We start from the raw sequence: 19,886 nt of genomic DNA, 5'->3' as shown, positions 1-19,886 counted from the left end.
CCAGATTAATAATATGAGGCATTGAGAAGTTAAACCATAGATATGTGTTGAAGATATAAAAGAATAGCACAAAATTGCAAGATTACTTAATTGGGAATGGAGTGCTATTTTTTTGCAATACCACTGAGAAGCTGGTTGACAGAATATGGCAATCATTGCTCTTCAAAACACAGCCTTTGACCAATTTCTGTTACAGCTCCCCTTTATTTCCTCAAAGATATCTTAGACAGATCCTTCACGTGCCTCATCATTGTTAGCTTTGAAAATGAGTCCAGTTTTGTATTTCAGTCTCACATTCAATTGATCAGGAGCTCCACCTTCTCCAGGCCTTTGCTCATACTTACTCTTAGTCTATGGTCTGTATTTGTACTTGGTTGATGGTATCTTTTGAAAAGTAAACATTTTTAATTTGATTTAATTTTTCCATATCTTTCTCTTTCACTTTAGCTTTCAGTATCTTAGAATTCTCTTTGTTTAATCCATGTTTTCTTCGAAGAACTTTATGAATTAGCTCTTAACCTTTAGGTCTATGCTTCATTTCAAGTTAAGTATGTATGTGGTGTGAGGCAGAGATCCATGTAATGTCTTCATAAGTGGACATACTATGTAGAAAACTCATTTTTGGATAAGCAGATATATTGTATCTGCACAGAATATGGCTTTAACACCGAAATTCAGTTTTCACGCTTTTGCTGTGATTAAAGTCAAGAGGAAGTCAGAATGAGAGATAGATAAGAGTGCACACAGCTTTTTCTGTTGAGATGGAGCCTCCTGAACTTTTCACATGAGCTGACTTGGAACTGTGATTCCCTGATCCTTACCTTCCAAGTACCTATGATTATAGGCTTGAGCCACTGTATTCTGCCTGAAAACTTCACATTCTTCTCACTTATTAAAGCAATGTGAAAGGGGATGAATGGTTAATACCCTTAGTAAACAAGAATGTCTAATCCATCTCCTAAAGGAATAAATTCCAAATTGTTGCACGATTTTAATTTTTGGTAATTTGTTATTTTAATATGTACTTTCTTAATTATGACTAAAATTGGAACTTCATTTGCTTAAAAGCTATTAGTTTTCTCTTCTGTGATCTGTCTGCATACAATTTTATCTTAACAAAATCAGCGATTTATCTAGTAGATTTATTATTTGCCCTTCAAATTTGTGTATGATAAGAGTTTTGCTGGTTAGAAATTTTTAGTTTTTATATTATATGTTTTGAAATGAGAGGGCCTCTATTCAAATGCTGTTTTGGAACCTTACCAGTTCTACAATTCATGAGCCATTCTATTCTCAGCTATCAACCCTTAATGGAGGAGAAAATTCTTCCTAGGGTTCCTTTGAGGATAACAAGAGTTAATGTATACATGGAGTTACAGTCTTATCTATATATAATGAGCATGGCAATGTGAGCTGTCACTGTTACAGTTTATGATGATGCTATTTGTGTCATTACTAGGATCCAAATTGCTTCCCATTATGTCTTTTTTAGTTAGTGTCTTGCTTAGAATCTGTTTCTACTATAAAATTATGTTTTTAAAAGTCTTCCATCTTTTAGAATATTTCCTTATATTATTTCTAAAAGCTGCTAAATTACCATGCAGAAATTTTAAGCAATTAAGAAACAGTAATAAATGACAAAGAGCTAAAACAAAAAGGGCTTTTCTTGAGATAGTGGCTGCTACAATGTGAAGTATCTATCTAAAAGGTCCCTGAAGGACCTTTGAGGGAGAGTGGTGGGGGGCTGGGATAGATGGGAGGGGGGAAGACTGGTGGAAAGGATGGTACTGATCAAGAGGCATTGTACACATGAGTTGACATGTTGAATATAATCCCTTTGTACAACTATTTTAATGATTAAAAATGAAAATCAAATAAATATGAAGCACGGGAAATCAATCCTATATTAACAACAACAAAGTTTAGTCCATAGTTGGTGGCACTATTTTGGGAGGTTCTGGAAACTTTAGAAGGTGGAATCTAGCTAAGAGTCTAGTAGATCACTGAGAGTCAGTCCTTAGGGTTATACTATCCTATCCTCTTCTCGTTGCCTTTTTGCTCTGCTTTTTGTCTACCAAGACTTATAGTGTTATTTGCTGTTTTGGTAACAGCAATGGTAACACTGACTAATACGGTGCATTAAGGATAGATATTGGAAATGGTTTTATCTGACATATTTGTAGATAGATGGAATAGCATTAAAACTATGAAGCCCTAAGTTTTCTTGTGACTATGGAACTTGCTCGGATAGAAGATGCAAGTGCAAAAAGTGTTAGGAAGATTTGCTCTTTGTTTGAGAGGTTCTTGTAAAGTGAAGAGAGAACACATGATACTAAATCAGTCATGTGGGATAGGATACAAACCAGGACTATCCCATCAGGTAGAAGCAGCCTCTCTGTAGGGGAGGGGAACCTCAGAGTGAGATGGTCTAGAACAGTGATAAACTTACAGTGATGCTTAGACATTTGAAATAACATGATAGCAATACAAGATTTCTACTCCTTCTCTAACTTCAAAAGTAAATGGGAACTGGAAACTGATGGCTCACTCCTATAATCTTAGCTATTCAGGAGCTTAAGATCTGAGGATCATGATTTAAAGCCAGCCCTAGTAGGAAAGTCCATGAGACTTTTATCTCCAATTAACTACCAAAAAGCCAGCAGTAAGGCTGTGGTTCAAGTGGTAGAGTATCAACCATAAGTGAAAAGCCAAATGGTAGTACCCAGGCCCTGAGTTCAAGCCCCACTACTGACACACACAACAAAGTAAATGTGAACAGAATTTGCTGGGCAAGAATGGCCACCCTACCATTTTGTTTGAAGGTAAAAGCTGGGTAAGGTGAGCAACTATCCAGTCTGTTCAGGATTCGAAAGTTTCCAAGATGTGGGATTTTCAGTGCCTAGGAAAGTCCTGGACAAACCACAATGAGTTAGTTAGCCTAGAGCAGGGAATCTTGTCATGAGTGTTACAAATTGCCCCCATCTGTGTTTGATATTGGAACACATGATTGTCCTTCAAGTGCCCAGAACTGAGATCATTCCTGAAAATGTGCAAGATGTCTAAATAGAAAAAGAATATCCTGGAACCACAATAAAATTCTAAAAGTTTTAAAAGGTTAAAATAAGTCCTTTTGAGTTCAATATCTTCAAAGTAGTCAGGATATTGATGTAAACAAGGTATTGTAAATCAAATTCAATTAGGAAAAAAACCAACTCTACATGTAGGTGTCATATCTAAAATGTACATCAATTTAGGGCTTTGCTCACTCTGAGGGAGCAAGCAGGGGGGGGGGAATCGCAATTTTATGTTCAGAAAGCAATTTTAAAACTACCTTCTTACATCGTCATGAGCATTACATCCTCTAAGACAAAAGAATGTTAATTTTATGTGAAAAAGTCACCAAGAGCTAACTAATATTCTTTCAAAAAAGCCTATACCTGAATCTGCCATTGTTGCCTACATTCAGCTATGCACAGACTTAGTGACTAGATCTCTATATATCTGATGTAAAGCAAAGACTTCTGAAAATCAGATATTCACTCTCACAGTATGCCCTTTTTTGGTGCTGGCACTGGGTCTTGGATTCAGGTCAGGACATTCTCCTTTGGCCTTTTTTGCTCAAGGCTGATGCTCTACCACTTGAACCACAGCTCAACTTCTGGCTATTTAGTGGTTAATTGGCAATGAGTCAGCTTCAAGCCAGGCTCCTCAGATCTCAGCCTCCTGAGTTGGTAAGATTATAGGTGTGAGAAACTAGTACCTAGCTTCTCAGAGTATACTTTGAGTGAGTGTATGTGTGCATATTTGTGTGTGTGAGTATGTGTGTGTGTGTGTGTGTGTGTGTGTGTGTATGTGTGTGTGTGCAAGCTGGTCCTGAGGCTTGAACTCAGGGCCTGTATGCTGTCCCTAAGTTTTTTGCTCAAGGCTAGCACTCTACCACTTGAACTACAGCTTCACTTCTGTTTTAGTTTTTGTTTTTGGGTGGGTTTTTTTTTTTTTGGTGGTTAATTGGACCTATGAGTCTCACAGGTTTTCTTGCACAAGCTGGCTTCAAAGTGCTACTCTCAGATCTCAGCCTCCTGAATAGCTAGGACTATATGTGTTAGTCACCAGTACACTGTATAACCCCTGTTTTCACTGTATTTGATGTTAGTATAATTTGGGGAGGGGAAGGGAAAAAACAGAATGTTTAAATAAGGATACAGGTGGACCCATTGTAACAATGAGATGTACAAGACACTATGTGGAAAAATGAACTTCACAATTTAGGCGGGGGTGGGGTGGGGGTGTAGTTGAGAAGGTGGGAGGGAAGGGATGGGAGGGGAAAAACAAAGGAGGAGGCAACAATGCTTGATAAGAAATGTACTCATTACCTTGCTCATGTAACTGTAACTCCTCTGTACAGTATTTTCACAATAAAAATTATTAAAAATTGTAAAAAAAATTATACATACCTCGTATCTCTTGCTCACTATTGGTCATTTTTGGAAGTACTTTGGTGAGGGCTTTACAATCTACTTTTGGATTGAAGGCAAATACCTGTTCTGTGTGTGCTGAAACAATCATACAGATTTTTTCTTTTTTTCAGTTTGTTAATATAGTGAATTACAATGATTGATTTTAATAGTTATTTATTTATTTTTTAGTGCTCATACTGGGCTTGAACTCAGGGCCTCGGCACTGACCCTGAGTTTCTTTTGCTCAAGGCTTACATTCTACCACTTGAGCCACAGCACCACTTCTGGCTTCTCACAGATTTTCCTGCCCAGGCTGGCTTTGAACAATGATCCTCACATCTCAGCCTCCTGAGTAACTAGGATGACAGGCGTGAGCCACCAGTACTTGGTTTGATTTTCATATTTTATACAAATGTACTTTCCTGAGATTAGCCCTGTATGATTATGGTGTATATTATCCTCCTTATTTATTATTAGATTCAAGTGTGAACATTTATTTTGTTTTTTGAAGCACTAGTCTAGCACATATTAAGTATTCAAAAATATTTATGATTTATTAAAATGCATCACACCCGTCTATCCTTGAGTACTCAATATACCTAATTCACATGCATTTCAAGTACACAGACTGACAAACTACAGAAATTCAAGCATCTGTAACCATCTAGCCTTTTCTTAACAAGTCAAACAAAACCAAGGACAATATAATGCAAGAGCAGAATCTGTCTTCAGATTTAATCCTTCAAACTTTGCCTGGATTAGTGTCCTGAGCTACAGAACACAACCATTCAAACTTCTCTAGAAGAAAGAAAAGCAGTCCCTCTGTTATCAACTAACCACAGAATGTTTACTCAACAGCTAGATAGTTGGCCTGAATAGCAGCTGAATAATAGGACACCTGGCAGAAGGAAGACAACAAATGCATCCAGAAATGGTTTTAGGTATTAAAAGGATAACTGTGACACTGTGAAGTATAATATAATCAATTCTAAAATCTCTTCTTAGAAAGCATTATTTAAGCTTAGCATATTTTTCTCTAAGAACCTTCCAGTCTCACTAGATACTATACTGAAATGTTCAAGGTGTGACAGCAGCTGAATTCTGATAGTTTCAAGTACCTGTAAGGTGGGCTTGTTCGGTTTTTTACTTTATGTTCTGACTAATTTCTGAATGATTCCATTTAGAGAGTAGAGAGACTACAACTCAGTATTGTGAAATCAATTTATGAACCATAGACCTATGATTAGCCTTATTCTCTTTTTCCTTTCCTTGTACCCTATTCAAAAATAATTTTATTCTGGAAAAAATATATGATGGTAACTTAGGAGAGATTTTGGTGACTGGCGCATATTATTATTAAGGGATATCTGGGCTATTTCTCATGAGAAAATATTTAAAAGTTTATATTGGTTCTGACATCATATGAAAATAAAGTATTTCTCCCCATATCACATGACCAACACAATTTTACCTCAGCGTATTGTCTTTCATTTGGCTTATTTTGAATGTTACCTGGGTGCCTAGTGCAGTTTCTGTTTGTGTGTGTGTGTGTGTCCAGTCGTGGGCCTGAACTCTGGGCCTGGGCGCTGTCCCTCAGCTCTTCAGCTCAAGGCTAGCGCTCTACCACTTGAGCCACAGCGCCACTTCCGGGTTTTTTTTCCTGCTTATGTGGTGCTGAGGAATTGAACCCAGGGCCTCATGCATGCAAGGCAAGCACTCTACCACTGAGCTACCTTCCCAGCCCCAGTTTCTGTTTTTTAAATAGTAAGTTAGTTGGGCAACAGTGGTTCATGCCTAGAATCCTAGCTACTGTAGAGGCTAAGATCTGAGGATCCTGGTTTCAAGCCAGCCTAGGAAGTAAAGTCTATGAGATTTTTAGCTTTAATTAGCCACTAAAAGGAAGAAAAAGAAAGAGAAAAAGGGAAAGCCTGAAGTGGTACAGTGAAGTGGTTGAGTGAAAAGCTAAGGGACAAGTGCCAAGGGCCTTAACTCAAGCCCTAGTACTTCAGAAAATATAAAATAAGTAAAATTAAATAGTGAATCCTTTGCAGAGATAATTTCTTATATTTATTTTTAGGTACTAGTATATCTAAGACAAAATAGGGCATCTTATAAAAGTTCTAAAAATACTTATAATTTGAAAAGTATGTATTGAGTTTAATTCTTTTTCTTCATTGGATATTTGGTCTAATACTTTCCTCAATGCTTTCTTATTTTTCGTATTTTTTTTTTACCATAGACAAATATTTCTTCGAAAGTTTTATGTGTTTTAAATAAATACATAAAGACATTTTTATAAATGCACATTTATTTGTATATATTTGTATTTACTTATGTATTAGTAAACTTATTTCCTTCAGAAATATATTTGGAATAATCATGAAAGAACTCTAGTACCAAAGACCACACTCTGTACTACTAAATATTACTTTGGTGGGAAATTCTGAGCTCTTACTCCTCTGAAAAAGAGGAAAGTCGGATGCTGGTGGCTCACGCCTATAATCCTAGCTGCTCAGGAGGCTGAGATCTGAGGAAAGTAGTTCAAAGCCAGCCCAGGCAGGAAAGTTCATGAAACTCTTAACTCCAATTAAGCACCAGAAAACTGGAAGTGGCACTGTGGCTCAAGTGGTAGAGCGCTCACCTTGAGCTGAAGAGCTGAGGAACGGCATCCAGAGTTCAAGCCCAACAACTGACAAAAAAAAAAAAAAAAAAAAAAAGAGGAAAACGTGGCAGAAATGTTGGGTTCTCTCAGCTAGTGGTGTGCTTCTTTCTTGCCCTTGGAAGGAAATTTGCACTGTGAGGAAAAACCTATCTTTAATCAGAAAGCCTTGAGGGGCAAAATGATTCAAGTCCTGTCATCACTTCCCCAAGTCTCAGCACTGTTTGTATAACAATAGTGTAACACTGGAAAACTCTGCTGTTGTACTTTTTCTTTTTTTCTTTTAATTGTGAAAATACCATACAGAAGGGTTACAATTACATGGGCAAGATAATGAGTACATTTCTTATCAAGCATTGTTGCCTCCTCCTTTGTTTCCCCTTCCCATCCCTTCCCATCTCCACCCCTCCCCCCCCCACCAAAGTTTGTTGTACTTTTTAAAGTGGAAGAACATACATACACATACAAAGTAGAAGAACACATATTCAGTGTGACTATACACACATTCAGTGTGTTTATATGTGTATCTTGATTGACATTACTGCCTTATTCAAACTCAATTTGACATTGCCTCTAAGTAACAATCCTTGGATTGAGGGCATGTGTCAATCCTTGCCTACCATCAAGGAAGCCTTGGGTTTAATTCCCTAGTAGTGCCAAAAATAAAAATAAAAATGTTCCACCTTTTTAATTTTCTCATTAATGTATTCATGTAAAAAGATTTATTCACAAATGAATTAGTAAGCATACAATAAAATGACCTGATGAAAGCTGTCAGTAGAGATCGATGCATTTATCAATAGTGATAAAGTATTCAATTTGTTAACACCTCATTTGCAGATTATCTCCTCCATAAACACCCTTCTCAAATCTCAGAAAGATTAAGAATAGAATATATTTAAACTGGGCTTACTGGATGAGTCCAAAGCTCTGTCAGAACCGATGCCTTGAAATCATAGTTTCTCAGTACACAATGATGCTTAAATGTATGTCAGACCACAGTCTGCCATTTCAAGGAATCACATTCTTATTTCATCCTGTCTCTGTTTTGATTCAATTTACTGAAATTTCTTCACATCTGATACATGTCTGTGCAGTAGAGGGGAGAAAGAAGAACAATAAATGGGAAGAAGGAAATAAATTTAGGGTAGCTTGAGGAAGGAGATCAAGAGTTACATGAATGTTTTCCACACAAGTTTCCATAGTAAGCTAATGGTAATGAGAACTTGCTGCTTGCCAAACACTGGGTGAGGCATACAAAACACCATGAAAGTTGGATATCAAAGAGGGAACAATGAAACACAACAGCTTGGCAAATGCTTCTGACTTAAAACCCCATTTGCACAGGCTTGAGAGAGCTTGTGGTCCCCTGGGGAGGCTTTGGCATGGCCAGAAGGAAACATCAAAGACACTCCAGACTTCAAACCTCTTCCAAGGGTGCAATCAGCAGGACAGGAAATGGGAAGGTCATCCTAAGATGGATTTGGAAGGGAAGGGGCTTATCTGAGGATGGCTCTTAGCCCTGTACATGAGCTCTTGCCGTGCAGATATTTAACAGACCTGATATGGTGGACAGCTTGGCACCCAGTCAGTAGCAAGTCTCACCCTAATCCCCCCACTGGGAAACTGCAGGATGGAGTCTACATAAGAAAAGATCATTCAATAGGGATGTTTTGTCGTCTTCATGGTCCACTTAACATTTTGAAAGGCTATCATGGAAGAAGGAAGCCTGTATTCTAAAACAAAAGAAGCATAAATAAATATACAAGGGCAGATGCCTTAAGGGATAGGAGATGAGCAGTTAACCAAAAGATAGGAACATGTTGGGTTTGGCTGAAATAATATCTGGCTTGGTAGACTAGAACCGTTGGCAATCCAGAAGGATCACTTCATGTTTATAGACTCTCAGTATGACTGAGGAACCATAACAGTCACCAACAAATACAAGGAAAGGCTTTTATTTCCATGTTACTTGGAAAATGACAGAGTACAAAATTAATACAATGCATAGAGTCCAAACAAGATGGAAATTCTACGTGTGTCCTATCATTGAAGGTGGACAATAAAAATGAACACAGGTAAGCTTGTATGTGTGTGAGTGTGTTTAAGAAATGAAGAGCGGGGCTGGGAAGGTGGCTCAGTGGTAGAGCGCTTGCCTTGCATGCATGAGGCCCTGGGTTTGATTCCTCAGCACCACATAAGCAAAAAGAAAAAAAGCCAGAAGTGGCGCTGTGGCTCAAGTGGTAGAGCGCTAGCCTTGAGCTGAAGAGCTGAGAGACAGCACCCAGGCCCAGAGTTCAGGCCCCACGACCGGACCCAAAAAAAAAAAAAAAAAAAAAAGAAGAAGAAATGAAGAGCTCCTACAAAAGTAAGGGAAGAAGTTCTTGAAGAGACACAAAATACAAATGTGAAAAACAAACATATAGGATACAAGGATATGTATTATTTGTATATGTATTGTATACACATTGATTATACCAATTGTGTAACATATGCATATATATTTCATATATAAATGTATATGTACACATACACATAAATGAGCAAAGATGAGATTTTAAAGTAAAGCCAGAGCAAATGGAGCATTTTTATATTAATCTTCAAATTCGATGATTTTATCTTATACATGGCTGAGTAGCTAAGATTTGTGAATAGAATTTAGTGGCTAGACAGTAATAGTCATTCTTGAAGCTTCTGGAATGAAACTTGGCCTTCAATACCAGATTCCCTACTGTTAGTGTGACACAGAAAAGTTTTTTTGAATGAGACTTCAGACAACATGGGCATAAAATCAGTATTTATCTTGTGTGGTTATTATAGAGACTAAATGAAAGATTATATACAAAGTATACACTAAATATTCAATAAGTATTCACAGTTAATAATAATAAATCTATATTAAGCTCTGCCCATATACCTTTATTTTATCCACACCAACTGCTTGAGCAAAGAATGGAAGCAATATTTAATAAATGACCAATCATTGCTTGATTTAGAAAGTAAAGCAGTAGAGCTGGAGACATGGTAGAAGCTCCTGCCTTGCAAGTATGAAGTCTTGAGTTCAAATCTTAGCACCATTAAAAAGAAGGAGGAGGAGGAGGAAACGGAAGAAGAAGAAGAAACTATAGCTCTCTATTTTGATTTCTAAATCCTAAATCCTACAATATAAATGATGACATACCAAACAGATACCTTCTTTTCCTTTCCCCCATGTAGTTATTTCTATTATTTGCTAAACTACATTTTTCACTGTGTCTAATTTTTAAATTTTATTTCAATTTCTTAGAGCACAATAAGTATCTGTTCCATATCATCTGTATTTAATCTCATAGAAATTCTCCTGGAAGCCAGTACACAATTAATACCTGAGAACTATATTCCTTGAGAGTTCTCTGCATATGCATAGATATTCCTATTTTTGATAAGTCCAAGTTATTTTAGAAGTGTTGTGAAAAAGTGTTAAGAAGACATAAATGTATTGTTCCTACTGGTGTCCAGCTAAAGAATATCAAAGTGTTAACAAGTGTTGGGGGTTCAGACAGTATATAGGTGGGAAAAACTAAGCAGGAGGATGGAAGCTGAGTTCTTGCTTCATTCATTCTTGAGACCTAGCACCACACCTCCCCCCAAATCTATAAAACCAATTCACTACCAAAAAATTCAAGAAAAAGTTGGCAGGTCCAGTGAAAACATTGTAGAAGGAAAACAGACCAAGATCTCATGGGCATTAAGACTGAGCATATGCTGCACAGCAAAGGGTATAGTCACTAAGCTAAAAAGACAGCCCTACAGAATGGGAGAAGCTAGATATAATTAGACACAGTTCTAATTACCAGAATATATAAGGAGCTCAAAAAATTAAAGCCTCAAGGAATAAGTAGACTAACAAATGGGCAGAGGAACTAAATAAATAACTTCTCAAAAGTACAAATGGTCAATAAATACATGAAGAAATATCAACATCTCAGGCAATAAAGGAAATGCAAATCAACATTATATATATTTATAATACATTCCCTTAAATTAGATATAATATAAATTTATTTGAAAGTTACATTTCAGAAGTATTTTATATTAAGGTTTCTTGAGATGTTTCAAACTGAATTGAGTATGAGCCACTGTTATTATAAAATGGCCTCTTAACGTGGAATTTTATGATATGAGTAATTTGAACCAAGTTCTTGCCTTAAATTATTTCTGGTATTTTGTTTAATGTTCCCCTTAAACACTATATCTTTGAAATACAAGCTTTAAGAGTTTAATGGTGGCTAAATAGAAGAGGATGAGCCAGAGAAGAACTTCACATAACTTCACTGTAGGAGGGTTATAAAATATATAAAACATTAAACTAATTCTTTTGGGAGTGAGGTATCAATTCTGTTTTCCTTGTACCCTCCAGGCTTTTCATGAATCTATGAAATGCTTTCCTTATAACTGGAATCTCTGTGAAGATATTTCTGTGTATATATTCTCAAGTAGCATAAAATACTTTAGAATTTTTTGCTAACTAAATTATATGATGTTTTACAATTTTAACAACATTAAAAATTACAGATACAAATAAATTGTGATACAGGTAAACTGTATAACTAGTCACTAGGAGATGACTGAAGAGAGAAAAATAAGTTGTAATCTTTTCAGTTTCCATAATGTTCTACTTAGTTTCCTGGAAGTTAAATTCCAACTCATGCCATATTTTACAGAGTTGATTTGAGGTAAAAGAATCAATTTCAGTAAATATCAGAAAGATGTTTTCATATTTTCAATTTCATTGGTGTAAAACAGTGCCAATCCACTATTTTGCAACACTGGAGTTGAAATATTAAGCAAACTATTTTTCAGACTGGAATTAGACTAAAAATTAAAATTTCACTCAGTATTAGGTCAGCAATTTGCTTTTAATTTGTGAAAAAATAGTTTTACCAGAACCCAGTAAGCAGACTATAGGCTCATTCTTTTTATTACATTCATGCATTTTGGGGGGGTATAAATTGAGTGAGGAACCAGCCAGATTTGGACAGTGACCACAGCTTGACAAACTTTATGGTTCAGCAGATGTGGTTGTCAGATATGGCTTCACTAAAAAATACCACTAAGCAATTTGAGGACTCTACTCTGAGGGTTTGATTTAAAATGGGCCTTTCAATAGAAAAGGAGTGGGTTTGCCATCATATGGGCCTTGGGTACAGAAATAGTCAGTTGTCTCATGTTTAGCTATAATGTGAATCAACAGGCTTGTTCAAATTGCAATATTTGTACAGATCTGCAAGTCATAAGCTAAGAAAAATTTTCAGCAATGCAATTATCCTACTTCAGTTTCTTTATGATATATGTATTGTGTTGTGTGTGTATCTATCTATCTATGTACCTATCTATGTATCAGTGTTAGAGATTGAATCCAGGGATTTGTGCTTGCTATGTAAACACTTCATCACTGAACTACATCCCCTACCCTGGTTCCTAGAGACACGTTCTCCCTATGTATCCCAGACCAGCCTGTAACTCATGATTTACCTCCCTCAGCTTCCTGAGAGCTTGGATTACAGGAGTATGTTAACATGCCCAGCTTCTTTTTGGATATCACAAAAAGCCTTCAAGAGAAGGAATTAACTTTTATGATTAGCTCAATTTTTGAGCACAATATTTTAACAACGTGGTTTCCAAATAGTAAAATAATGTGTGATCTTGAGCAAATGTAGTATTATAGAAATATTCCAAGATATAAGAGGAAATATCAAGCCCACAGGCATTTCCAAAGCTGTGGGTTTGAATGCTTTCAACCACAATACACATTAAGAAATCCCATAAAATCATGAAATGCTTGGCAACTAGGTACCTAGAGATGTACAAAATTAGGGAAGAGGTAGCTTCAGAAGCACAATATTCAACTCTGTACTTCAAAGGTTTCAGTTAATAAAAATTGAGTCTGACCAGCAGTACCACTCTGACCTAATGAAAACCTCCCACTCTGATCCTTGGTTGTAAAGAGGAAAGTGAATTTATGGATTTCTCTTTGCAAAATAAAAGAAATAGAAATTATCTTTAAAATATCGATTTAATTTCTCAATGGCTTTAGAATTTGTGGTTACATATATAAAGTCATCAAGTTACAATCTAAGATTGCTGTCAAACAGGAAGGATTGATAATGTTAAGATGAGCAAGCTGGGCACCAGTGGCTCACGCCTGTAATCCTAGCTACTCAGGAGGCTGAGATCTGAGGACTGCAGTTTGAAGCCAGCCTGCGCAGCAAAGTCCACAAGACTCTTATCTCTAATTAACCACCAGAAACTGAAAGTGGATATGGGGCTCAAGTGGTAGAGTGTTAGCCTTGACCAAAAGAGCTGAAGAACAGTGCCCAGGCCAACTGCAAGCCCCACAAACAGCAACAACAAATTTGAGAAAAATATGGGCAACAGTTGTAAAAGCTATGTCTAAGATAGGAAAGGATTTAGTATTCTTCAGAACATGCTGGTCTCCACCTTGGGGATAATTTCTGTAGGGCTGGAAACACAGTCCACAGAACTTTTGGGAGTATTCTGTCTTCAGAGTATCACTTACTGGTTTTATTCATCAGGACTCTTGACAGTGTTTATTGTATGAGATAACATTATTTTACTCATAAAGATGAATGAAGAATAAGAAGAAATTCTGACTTACATTGCTTTGGAAGTTTTTTGCTCTCTTACTAGTAAACACATCAAACAGATATCATGGGCAGCAGTATGGTTGTCTGCACATAACACATATACTATAGAGTTCCAATAAATATTTGTTTAATAGATTTCATTTGAGGTTATCAGCCCCTTTGCAATGTGTCTTCTCTATTAATACCAATTAAAAATCATGCTGGGTGCTGGTGATTCATATCTGTAATCCTAGATACTTAGAAGGTTGAGATCTGAGGGATCTTGGTTCAAAATCAGCCCAACCAGAAAAGTTTGTGCGACTCTTATCTCCAATTAAATACCAAAATGTCAGAAGTAAGAGCTATGGTTCAAGTGGTAAAACACTAGCCTTGAGTAAAAATGCCCAGTACTACATCACACACACACACACACACACACACACACACACACACACACACACACACTCACACATGGCCCTCAGGAAGTATTTTCTAGGTAGATATTATTCTCATTTTAAAAGTCTGAAGGTCACATGGCAGGAGAGCAAAAGAATTAGGATTGGAATCCAAGATTTCTTATTTCAAATTTATATTCATGCCCCATCAGCATGATTTAGTGAACAGTAGTAAGTTCAAAATTTTTTTCATCCCATAAAATAAAAGGCAATGTTTGATTTTTTTCTCATCTTTCCCTAAATGCTTAATATAAGAATCTTTTCTTGACAGAGACTGGGAGGAATTTGGCAACTGATTGTTCTTTTCAATTTTGAAGGAACAGAAAGGTCTTCAGTTAATTATCTGGAGAAAAAGTTTCCCAATGCCCATTCCAGTATTTTCCTAATCACGTTCCTGGTTGGAATATAGGCAATGAATTTGGAACCCAAAGCCCATTTCCTGTCTAAAATGGTTTTTATTCATTGAATGTGAATACTTTTTTATTGCAAAGTTGTTTACAAAGTAGAGCTGCTGGAATAGATTTCTTTTAATGAACAAAAGAGTGATGGAATATTTAGCTGGACAGAATTCTCAGAGAGTTAAATGTAACTAGTAAATAGTTTTAAGATCAAAGTTTTTTATTTTAATGTAGGCTCCTTAGTCCAAACTGGAGGAACATGCAGGTAAAATTCCTTTAATGAAAAAATTGAAAAATAAATAATAGGAAGACCGTAATGTCTTCAAATTGAATGTGCTGTTTTCATCCCAATGAAATGTCCAGTAAACATTAATGGATATAAAATCCTTGCTATATGTGAGGCATTAAGATTCAATATCCAGTAAGATTGATCCCTACCCATAAAAGATAAGTAATACTTTGGCATTTGGTATGGCAATAGTTTAGATAGGATACCAAAAGTGTGGGCGACACAAGTCAAAATAGACTAAGAAGCTTCTGCACAGAATTACCATATAACCTACACAGAGTGGGAGAAAATATTTGCAAGTGGCACATCCAACAAGGGATTAACATACAGAAAATGTAAGGAACTAAAATAGATGAACTCTAATAAGACAAACAACTGCTAGGCACCAATAGCTCATGCCTGTAATCCTAGCTATTCAGAAGGCTGATATCTGAGGATCAGAATTCAAACCAAGCCTGGGTGAGAAAGCCCATGGGACTCTATCTCCAACTGACCACCAAAAAGCCAGAAGTAGAGCTGTGGTTCAAGGGGTAGAATGGTAGCTTTGAACAAGAAAGCTCAAGGACAGTGCCCAGTCCCTGAGTTCAAGCCCCAGGACCAGCCCTCAAAAATAAAAAAGTAAAAGAAAAAGGACCAATCTAATTTAAAAATGCACTAAAGCTGAGTACTGGTGACTCATGCCTGTAGTTCTAGCTACTCTGGAGGCTGAGATCTAAGGATTGTGGTTCAAGCCAAGTCGGCAGGAAAGTCCATGAGATTCTTATCTCCAATAAACCACCAGAAAACCAGAAGTGGCACTGTGGCTCAAGTGGTAGAGTGCTCGCCTTGAGCTGAAGAGCTGAGGGACAGCACCCAGGCCCAGAGTTCAAGCCCCATGACTGACAAAAAAAATGCACTAAAGAACTAAACAGATACTTCTCAAAGTTTCTGTTTCTCCAGATCCTTGCCAGTATTTGCTTTTTTTTTTTTTTGTCTTTTTTGTTGTTGTTGTTGTTGTTGTTGTTGTTGTCCGTTGTGGGGCCTGGGCGCTATCCCTCAGCTCTTCAGCTCAAGGCAAGCACTCTACACTTGAGCCACAGTACCACTGCCGGTTTTCTGGTGGTTTATTGGAGATAAGAGTCTCACTGACTTTCCTGCCTGGTTTGAACCACTATCCACAGATTTCAGCCTCTTGAGTAGCTAGGATTACAGACGTGAGCCACTGGTGCCTAGCTTTTTTTGTTTTTGTTTTTTTTTTTTTGTTTTTTTTTAATGATAGCCTTTATAACTGGAGTAAGCTGATTGGTCATTTTGTTTCTGTACTTGTATTGCTTTGATAATTAGTGCCCCTTTTTACAAAACATCTTTTCTAACATGTTATTTTTAACTATCTTCCCTTTCTCTTTCATGTATCTGTTCTATGAATTTTGTATATCAGTTTATTTTAATGATGTTAATTTTAATCCTTCTACTGCAGGACTCCATTAAGTATCTCTTATAGTGCTAGTGTGGAGGTAATTCCATGTTTCTGATTTATTTCTCTATTAGTTTTGCAGGATAATTTTGCTGGGTATAGTAGTTTTGATTGGCAGCTTTTTGTTATTGTTGCTAGTACTGTGAATATATTATTCTATTTTTTCTGCTATACAATCTTTCTCCTAAAAAACAGGATTTAACTCAGATGGGCTTTCCCTTATATCTGATGTGACATTTTTTTTTCTTACTTGGTGTTTTTAGAATTCTCTCCTTGTTATTTATTTATTTATTTAATAGTATGTATTGGTGAAGGTCTGTTTGACTCTAGCTAGGTATCTTTGAAATGTTTTGCTCTGGATGTCCATATGTCTTTGAAGATTTGTGAAACTGTTAGTATTGTTACACCAATTAGCTCTTTTTTCTTTTCTTTGCCTTTTGGAACTCCTCATTTGTATGTTTATTCACTTAACTGTGTCCCATAAGTTTCATAAACTTTCTTCCTTCTTTCAAATTTGTTTTGTTTCCTTTTTCTGTTGTAGTAATTATCTATTGTATTTTTCATTTCACTGAAGTTTATTAGTCCCAATCTTTTGGAATGAATTTTTTTGTAATTTCTTTTTGGTAAATTTCTCATTCATATTTTGCTTTCCTCCCTCCTTTTTGTATTACTTACATAGACAGTCTTTTTCCTTTACTCACTTTCATTAGAATTATTATCTTAAATTATTTTCCACGTATATCATATATTTTCTTCCAACTGGAGTCTATTTCTGGAGAATTCTTTTTCTCTTTGGGAGGTACCATGTTCTTGTGCATGTAACCTGATGTTTGTGCATCTTGCATGATATTCTTTTTTTTCCAACTTTAGGAGGTGGAAGAACAAAGATGAGTCCTTGCTCTTGTTCCTTGGGACAAGGATGCTCAAGTGATACTGGTTGTGGGCTGGTTAAGAGATTTTCACTAGCTTCTGCTCATTCCATGCAAGATGAGGGGATTTTGGTTCTGGTGGCTCCATTCCTACAGTGGTAGGCCTTGGTTAAGGCCCTCTTGATTTCTGAACACAGACATAGGAAAGACAGGGATCTTGCCACAGCATCCATAGCATCCACTGTCATTGATCAGCATAATGGGAAGATCACACCAAGGAAGTGGAGGAGACACTAGCAGGTCCCAAAGTTACAGGTTACAGTTATTGGCAGGGACTCTACCTGGCTCTAGATACACACAGTAACACAGGTTCTGAGGCTAAAAGGTAGGATGGATGACCTCTCTTAGACTTTGCTAGTGAACCACAGCCACTGGCAAACCTCTGCTTTTTTAAGTGGAAATACCTTTAGCTTCCCTCAGAGTCTCAAGACTTGCTGCATAAAGGTCTCTGGATTTGTATGAAAGTCACTCCTTGGGCCCTCATTGTCTCTTGAGGTAGCTGTTGGCTGCACTAGTGTAGAGAGGAGGGCAAGGTCCTAAAGATAGAAAAATTCAGGGTCTTCTCATCCCTTGAGCAGTAAGGTCATACAATACGACCTTTCATAGGATAGATCCCAGTTATGGTGCCCTATGAATATGCTGGGAAGATTTGTTGCAAAGAAGAAACAGAAGAGGCTGGGAAGGTGGCTCAGTGGTAGAGCGCTTGCCTTGCATGCCTGAGGCCCTGAGTTGGATTCCTCAGCACCACATAAGCAAAAAGAAAAAAGCCAGAAGTGGCGTTGTGGCTCAAGTGGTAGAGTGCTAGCCTTGAGATGAAGAGCTGAGGGACAGCACCCAGGCCCAGAGTTCAGGCCTCATGACCGGACACCCCCCCCCCCTAAAAAAAAAAACAAAAAATAATAAAGAAGAAACAGAAAATTTTATACTTGAATTTAATAATAAATACTGCAATATGAATCTCCTAAAGGACTTTTTAAAATAACCAAAAATTTAGTCACACATAACAAAACTAGCAATAATTTCTTAGTGTCCTCTAATAATGTATGTTCAAGTATTTCCAACTGCCTCAAAAGTATATTTCTTTCAAAAACTGCTTTGTCTAAATTTAATTTGCTCATGACATGAAGTGGAAGCTAAAATTCTGAGGTTCCACTTTCCTCAGATGACTGTGGTTCCACTCAATTTTCAGAAGTAGTTTGAAGTTAGTTCAGATTTTATTCAAGCTATGTTTTATCTATTCCAAATCATATTTTTATTACACAAGAGCAATTGGGGATTATAAGGCAAATATGAAGAATACTGAGTTGGCATATCATCTAACCCACAGATCAAAACACTTAAAAGATGCCTGCTACTATTAGACAGTGTTGCCAAATGATTCTGTTGGCAGAGAATGCATGGCTTGGCAATAAGAGCCCTAGGGTAGCAGGGAGAGGACAAATGCAGTGGTGTGTGTGTGGGGGGGGGGGGGTGGTGGTGGAAGGGATGTTTTATTTTGGCTACTAGACTAATGGATTTACTTCTGTCACTTGGAATTAATCCCAGGGATCCTTCAGAGTATGACCTCAATACAACTGTAAATTAATAAAATAAATAAATAAAACCAAGGTGTGTGTGTGTGTGTGTGTGTGAGAGAGAGAGAGAGAGAGAGAGAGAGAGAGAGAGAGAGAGAGAGAGAGAGAGAGAGAGAGAGAGAGAGAGGAGAGAGAAAACACATATCTGTGCCGCCCAAGGGTCTTCAGCCAAAAATTATTTTATTTTGCTCCAAAGAAATTTTTTGTCATGTCAGTTTCTAATTTAAATTTCACTTTAGTTAGCAAATCAATGTGATTTTATTCCAAATTGATTACATTATTGCTTTCATCTTTTAAAATCATGGTTAGTTCATAGTTGAGCCAGACAAATATAAGAAATTAATCTTGAGATTTGAACTGCAGTTCTATGTTCGTATTTTTTAAATTAATGGTTCAGTTTCAATTTTGGCTTGAATAAGACTCTTCCTTGATTTAAACTTAGTGATGTGTCCCATGGTTCCCTGCTGCTCTTGAGCAATTCTTAAACATTGGCACCAGTGTACTTGCTTGTTTTGTTACCACTGAGTGCAGATAACAAGGCTCAGGCAATTGTAGACTGCACAGTAAAAATATACTTGCTGTTTAAAATCAAACTTCTCAGAAGGTCAACATGGCATAATCTCCAGTTCAAATGATCTGTAATTTGCCTCTCCAGATAGTCATCTTGGCTCTGGAGTAGTTTCAAAGGTAGTAGCAGCCAAAAAAATTGTTAACCATTAAATAAGGGTTTGTTTCCCTTTTATGTGGCAGGAATAAAGGTGTACTCCTGGGTCTGAAAAATACACTGATTTTGAACGCAATCCACTTTATAACCCTTGCTTTGGTTTGTAGGGGAAAGCTTTTAAGGGAATTACGGGGTTTAGGGTTTTGTGTGCTGTTGTTTTGTTCTGCATGTTTCTTTCCTTCACTGGGTGACCTGAGCCAAGGTCTGTATGTTTTATTCCCAAGGCAAACATGACATCAAGGAAATTTGGAAAACCTATTTATGAACAGAATGTCTAGGGATCAGCAAGTCACTGCAGCGAATGTCCATGAGGACGCTGGTG

Source organism: Dipodomys merriami, unplaced genomic scaffold (genome assembly GCF_024711535.1).
Source record: "Dipodomys merriami isolate MVZ:Mamm:240054 unplaced genomic scaffold, mDipMer1.0.p SCAF_3, whole genome shotgun sequence".
Taxonomy (NCBI): domain Eukaryota; kingdom Metazoa; phylum Chordata; class Mammalia; order Rodentia; family Heteromyidae; genus Dipodomys; species Dipodomys merriami.
Note: the sequence above shows the minus strand (reverse complement) of the source record.